We start from the raw sequence: 7807 nt of genomic DNA, 5'->3' as shown, positions 1-7807 counted from the left end.
AATAATATATTTCACCCTTATCCCTTTCCTTCACAATTTTCGGCAATGAACCCTCCCCCCCCCCCCCCATCGGGACACCAGTGCAGGGTTATAATACCCAAGTCCAATTGGAAACGCAAAGGGACGTTATATCATAATGTAATAGCTATACAAGTAGTGTATTTCTATTATGGGTGTGAATATATAACGTCATACTATTCAAGTGAGATTAAACAATATTTCACCCCCCCCCCAAAAAAAAAAAATAGATTCACTGCTTGTGTTTACACCAGTATTGTAATTCTTTATTTTTTTCCATCCTCTAAAATTATCTTATATGTCCGATTGTCGATCTGATTTTAAGAAGGTGCAAACCAAATCAAAATCTTGCAGAGATTTGTTTTAGTAACATATGGCTAATCTGCTCCACATTTTGACAAAAATGACATGAACTAGAAACACATGTAATGCACATCTACCTGGTGATAGCCGGGGAATAACTTTGTACGAATAACTTAAATAAACATATTACAAATGGGAAGATATCATTCAATAGACCTTCTAGCAAAAAGAAATACATGATCTAACCTAAAGAAGGAATGCAATAAAAAGCCTTTAAATAAAAGCATGAAAATGTTTTGACAAATTAAAGTAACTTACATTACATTTTTTTTCGCGCTGTAAAGAGTGGACAAAGTACATGTACAATAAACATCAAGCACACACATGACAAAATAACAAATATGAATTTTGGGGCCACTTGAAATGACCAAAAATCACATATCACCCCCAAAATTTCTCACTCCTCAAAGATAATCTTTTCCAAAATAAAAATAAATAAAAGGATTGTTATATGCTGCATACTAATTTCATCAATAATTAACTACCATTGATATGATTATTATGATAATTGTATCTACGACAATAACCGCAAAAGCACTAAGAAAATACTAAGCATTGTTTGTGAAAAAGGCATTTTTAAACTTGGTATTTCTAATTTGCATTCCTCCCGGACATTTCTATCACTCTGAACATGATCGATTTAGATGAGTGAACACATAACCAACGTTCCCAAATACCATGTACACCAATTTATCAAATAAGCAAATACATCTGGATTATTAAACAATGGATTAACAGTATATTTACACAAAGTATTTACAAAGCACTATCATCTGAGGCTCTTACGACTTGGGGCTTAGTATTTCCTTTCATTCATTTTCTAGTATCATATTTCCATTCTATCATTTATTGAGGGAAATAGTAAATAAGTGAATATCCTTGAAATACGAGCAACTTCAATGAGGAACCCTAACAGTAACGCAGAACATTGCAACTCATAGATGTGCAAAATATGAAGTTAAAATAGGCATAGGCCTACCGTAATAAGAATAATACATAGACAGTGAATGGTTTGAAAAAACAGCATATCATTTAAATAAGAATTTGTTATGTTCATCAAATTCACTATTTTATCTATTTGTTTAATAACAAAATGAAAATAATAATCTGTTTCAAGATGGAATAATTCATGCCTAAACACTTCAGTTATACCTTGGTCCCATTTGCTCTACGACAACCGTACAGCAAGTCAAAAACAGCTGTTTTTAACCAGCTCAATATAGGTGGTGTGAATAAAAATGAATAAAGTGGCTGTTTTTGACTTGCCATTTGGCCGCCGTAGGGCAAATGTGGTCGAGGTATTAGTGACACAAAAAGCAGCACTGGACATGAGTATATGTCAGGGCCAAGCTTCTTATATTATTATCTAAGACATCAATGATAACACAATTGACTGATGTGGAATGTAAAATAAGTATTTCCAGAAAATCTAAGAATAATTTACAATTACCCAGCAACATAAAAAATGACAAAATTATGGGGAAAGTAAGAAACAACTAGTTGAATCTGTCTGATAATGAAATCATATCACATTATCACCATTGCTTAGATCAAAATCAGAAATAAAAGTTATTTTCCTCTTATTTTTTCTTTGAAACATAGGATAGCTAAATTACAATAAGTGTGCTCTTTTCTTACATTAGATATCTAAAACATCGGCCTTATTTATAAACAATTGTCATTTGATTTGTAATAAGATGTACTTACAATTCAAAATCTCTATTTTTAGTAAAATGAATTTAATGTATTCTTAATCATGTGACAACTTAAACATTATTTGCTATCCCATTTAATTCATTCTCTGCAATATACTTCTTTCAAACATTCGATTTAATCTCACTGTGGCACAATAGCGAAGGGGTGTTAAAGGTGAATTCGGCAGTCTGACTAAGCAATCCAAGCTATCTCAAACATTCTGTAAAAAAAATTAGGAAGGAAAGGCATTAAAGGATATGATAGAAATGGATGAATTTAAAAACAAATAAAAATGTACCATCAACTACACCACTGATATAATGTATGGAAATGGAAAACAACTGGTGTCAAATACGATACATATGTCTGACTTTACAGAACAATCACAACTATGAAAATCCAAAATAAGGTAATCTCAAGATTTTACTGGGCTATTTTCCCGGGTTATTTCAAAAGTATGATTTTTTCTTGATATATATGAGGCTTTGAGAAAGTATAGTGAAAATTATTTATCCGAGGTTAGTCTGGCAATAGTTATATTGCCAGTCTAACAGAGGATTAATAATTCTACTATGCTTTTGAAGGAAACACCTGATGTATTTGTTTTATATCCTACATTTAGTAAATTAGAACCAAAATCTACATGTATGTGCTGAGCTTGCAGAGTCCGGTTAACTTCATCCAACTGACCTACTTCCAATCGCGCTCAGTGGAACAAAGATTAGTGCCTGTGCTGATACATCACGGGACTTGCCCAGGAGAGAGAGGTCGCTGACCAGCGCGCACAAGAGATTAGCTGAATATCCAGTTTTCTGAAATTTGGTACAGCGAAATATATTGAGGTCTGACATCATGAAAAATCGTAGTTAGAATATATTTGGTCATCTGATCAGATGCTATTTGAACCAATCACTATACAGGATATTTTCTATGTACATAGGATGTAATGTATTTTATACTAGTATCATGATAAATGATGTCCTATGCAATCACAATTTACTCTGATATTAATCAGAAGTAAAGTATGCCTATCAATTACATCAAATAATAAATTATTTAACATTATTTACAGATATGATCAAAGATCAATGAAAACCCCACTTGGCCTGCCATACTCCAATCTTTCATAAAATCATGCAAAACTACATGGACAGATTCATGAAATGGTCTCTGCAACTACCGGTAATACCATTGACCTTGTAAAAGCCAAGTTCACATGGGCTTTGATTTGTGAGTGTCGTCAAATCTCCACCACAATTACATATTTTTTTTCTTACAAGTTTTAACCATGGTGAACCAAGTATTTGAAATTGGACAGATGGTTGCAGAGTCAAAGCATATTTTGTTATTACACATTTGCTCAAACAATTGCATACTTAAACTAGGTGTGAGTCCAATAATACAATGGGTATGCTTTCTTTTACCTGGTGACATACAGCAATACCATAATCACTGTTATGATACGTTTGCATCATTATTATTTTTTTTACATTTTAGGCATACAAGGAAAAAGTTTCTTTCCTCCCCAAAGCCTCACCACATATCATCATTAAAAGTGCATCATGGGATCTACAATGTAGATGTCTCCACAGCCTGGAGATTGTGAACAACAGATGGCGATATACTTGACCCTGAAAAAGTATCTCAAGAGTACCATACCAATTTAAAGGCCTTAAAATACATTGGTCACCAACAATGTCTGTCACTTCCTTGTAAAAGTTACAAATCATTTTCTCCTTCTCTTTTTTATATTTGAAAAGAAATGGAGAGAATTTTGATATGAAATGAACTACATGAAGTGCAAAAGACACTGACTTGATCATTACCTACTGCTGTATCACTAACTGCTTGGATTTTGGCAAATATTTGACTCATAAAAGGTAAACTTATGCAAGTTTACCCAAAGTGAACATAATACTTACTTTGAAATATCCCTCAGCATGTTCCAACAAATGTTGTGGTCTTTCCAGTCTTCTTAAGAGCCTCAAGTACAACATCACTTGATAAAGATGTACTCACATAAACCTTCTTTTGTTCCAAGTTAATCTCTACAGTATCCACCCCTGATAAGAAATGAATGAATGGATTAATTAGCAAGAAGATATCTTTTAATGTAAAGAAATAAAATTTGTTGTACCTGTATGCTGACCCTCTAGTTGAAAAGCAGAAGCAAAGTATGATTACTACATTAATGTTTTCAATTTCATGTCAAAGCCTTGAATCTTACAACTACACATTTTGCAGAAGCACAATTTAAAACCAATGTCTTACTACCTGTAAATTATTACCATTTTCAAGGTTTTTTTAACCTGACTTATTTTTTATAAATAACTAAATACAACATGATTTTTGCTTTCATTCGTCTAAAGCAAGCGGAGAATATTATACCCCAATGACAATGTTTATCAATTGGGATTGTTTTGAAAAGATACCAACAAGAAAATCTTTGTAATGCTAAGAAGAATATGACTCCAATATCAAAGTCCAGTATGAACAAAGATGATGAATACAAATCCCCTCCAAGAAGAAAAATAATCAGTATAAAATTCATGAAAAATTAATAAAATCAATAATCTAATCATTATAATAACCAAAACATTTTTTATCATACAGAATATTCTCAGTGGTCCCTAAGTGACAAGAACCCAATGATTGTGCACAGGCAGACCTGTAGAGATTAAAAATCAACAATATACCTGAATAAAAAAAATATTTGCTAAATTTGGCAAATACATCACAAATTCCTCTCCACTGAATTACATGTCATTTCAATAACAAACTGAAAAACATATGTTAAAAAAGGAATATTATTTGAAATTTGATCTCACCTTCTAGACGACTAAGCACTCTTTTAACAGCACCTTCACAACCTCCACAGGTCATTTCAACAGTAAATTCATATTTCTGTTCAAAGTGAGAAAAGAACCATTGAAACACAAGATTCAAGTTTATGGAATTTCAAATTATAACTGAATAATACATGTATAAGAAATCTTATTCTAGAAATACATATTTTCAGTACAGTGGTTGAAGCGGGACATTTTAGCACTTTTTAATCTAGCACCGCTCATGATTTTGCCGCCGTCTATACGCGTCACGTAACTAGGTTGCATTAACAATGGATCAAAGATGGCGATGACAACAAATGTGAGTAAACTCTCTTCTACTTTTATTTCTTCTTCGCATTTCTGCGATTTTTTTTAACCATAACTATCCATTTTTTGCCAACCGATATTTTTACCCATGTATGGTGAGACTACCACATATCGACCACTTCTAACATTAGAAGCTTGCCCCCCCGGGGGGGGGGGCACTCAGTATATAATGCATAGTGGGTATGTGCCGCGGAGGGGACCCCCATTTTCACACTCAAATTTCTGTTCCAAGGCATAGCATTTTTGCCTTGTTGAGAAAAAGAACAAAGAAAGCCGCTCCAAGGCATAGCATTTTCTTCTTATCGAGAAAAACGAAGAGAGAAATCCGCTCCAAAGCTTCGCATATTTTTCGTTACGCCGTTCCGATCGCATTGAATGAGCTGCATAGGGATGCATACGCACTCACACGCTGGCGATCCGTTCCAAGGACCCCCGTTTTCACAAACTTTTGTCTTTCCGAAGCCCGTTCCGAGGACCCTCCTTTTTACAATAAGCCCGCTCTAAGGCCCCTGTTTTTTGTCTCGCCCGCGGCACACCCCCACCACTTTTTTGGTCGAGTGCCCCCCCCCCCGGGCATTAACCTCAGATTCTAAACATAACTAGATCTAGCAGTTTGGTGCATTTGTATAGTTGCCTTTTCCTTCGGTGCGTGGGACCCTATAGACCCCAACGCCAGGCATTAGGGGAGTAAAGGTACGATAGTACTATGATTATTACTCCCCAGAGGCCAGACGCCTCCAGGCTAACCCCGCCATCCATGCCCAGACCTGTCGGACCATGGCCAGGGCTCCGTAACACAAACATTGATTAGCAATCAATCGCTAATGAACTGACCAATCAAGATCAACATTACACGTGCATTTGGCGCATAATACTGACCAGGAACCCCGGGGGGGCCAGTTACATTGACGAGTGGATACCATGCGTGACCAAAAAAACACGTAAAAAGGATGTCCTTTTCACGATAGGGCACGTTACGTACGTAACGTGATAAGGGTGTCAAAAACACCAAAATAATGAAAAAAGGGTATCTATTTCGCTAGGAAAATTACGTGTTTAGGGTCAAATTTGCGGGGATGATAAAACAAAATTAAAATATTTTAGAAAGGATGTCCTTTTTGCCCCAACACTACGTGTTTAGAGTCCTATTTGCGCGAGGGGTAGACGGTGGGGTCGTACTAAACCAAATAAGGCAAAGCCGACGACCGAAGGACCCGTAACAATAAAACATTCCTGTACTTGTTTAGGGGTTCATTTCAGGGAATATTTGCCAAGAGTATCGTTTTGCTTCCAATACTTATTAAGGGTATAGGGTTTCACACGCCAATACTTGTTAAGGGGTGCATTTTCAGAATATGGAAATTACGTGTTTAGGGTGCTTTTCGAGACTCCATGGTCGCGCATGGTATCCACTCGTGAATGGAAGTGGCCCCCCCGGGCCAGGAACCAATCAGAAGTGTTCTCCCATATTTGCAATTCATAGCTCTTTGTGTTACGGTGCCCTGGACTTGTCTTTGTGATGCCATTGCAATGCACCACGTCCACACGGCCCGGCACGTCGGATTTCCTCCGGGATTGGGATTTCCTTTCTATTCTACTTCTACTACATGCACATGTAAGACTTACTTGGCTAGCCATTACGTACGATGATCAAGACGGCATGCAGATCAAACTTAGGAACAAAGTTAACCTAAGGCTAAGTCCTGTTAGTGTCAAGCGAAGCGAGGATTAAACAATAATTATGATTATCACGCCCAGCAATCAGTGCAAAGAATGAATGCGACGTACACACATAGAATAAAAACATCATGTGACTGGTCATATGACTATAAATACGTCATTATGGGTAGTTTGATCAGGTGCATGGAACTTTGAGTTTCGCGATCAGGTGACTGTAACGTGTATCATATATATATATATATATATTATATAAACCTGATCGCGAAACTCAAAGTTCCATGCACCTGATCAAACATGCTGTGTTACCCGTGTATCCCCTGGAGAATGGAAGTACTCCTGCATGGACCAAATCAAAATTAAGGAAAAAGATACAGAGAAATGAAAGAAATAAAAAAACAAAGAAATGGGTTAAGAAAAGATGAGAATATATATAGGGATGAGAAATGTAAGATGAAAAAAGAGCGCGAGAATTAACTGAAAAGAGAACAAAGGAGAACACATAAGTTTAATAAGGAAAAGGAAGAGGATAAATGGGAAAGAGCCTGAGAAACTTCACCAAAGACATTGCTGAATGGAAAGAAGGATAAAAAATGAAAGAAAGAAAGCCAAAGAAAGAAAGAAAGAAAGAAAAAAAAAATGAAAGAAGAAAGAAAGAAGGAAAGAAAGAAAGAAAAAAAAATGAAAGAAAGAAAGAAAGAAGGAAAGAAAGAAAGAAAGAAAAAGAAAAAAGAAAGAAGGAAAGAGAGAGAGAGAAAGAAAGAAAGAAAGAAAGAAAAAAAGAAAGAAAAAAAAAGAAAGAAGAGTGAGGGAACGAAAGGAGGAGGAAGAGAAAAAATAGGTACAAAGAATGAGGGAGAAATATGATTATTTCATTTCATTTCATTCGTTTATTTCCA

At 35.5% G+C, this 7807-nt stretch overlaps 1 long non-coding RNA gene across 1 annotated transcript; it reads right to left on the bottom strand.

Moving 5' to 3' along the window:
• Positions 1 to 257: 257 nt before the first annotated feature.
• LOC121407269 lies at positions 258 to 7065 on the bottom strand. Its single transcript, XR_005968899.1, has 4 exons — positions 6858 to 7065; positions 4905 to 4980; positions 3999 to 4139; positions 258 to 2296 (listed from the first exon to the last, which is right to left on the bottom strand). It is a non-coding gene; the product is annotated as an uncharacterized LOC121407269 (long non-coding RNA).
• Between the last annotated feature and the right edge of the window lie 742 nt (positions 7066 to 7807).

Source organism: Lytechinus variegatus, chromosome 1 (assembly GCF_018143015.1).
Source record: "Lytechinus variegatus isolate NC3 chromosome 1, Lvar_3.0, whole genome shotgun sequence".
Classification (NCBI taxonomy): Eukaryota; Metazoa; Echinodermata; class Echinoidea; order Temnopleuroida; family Toxopneustidae; genus Lytechinus; species Lytechinus variegatus.
Note: the sequence above shows the minus strand (reverse complement) of the source record. Positions and strands in the feature narration are given on the sequence as shown.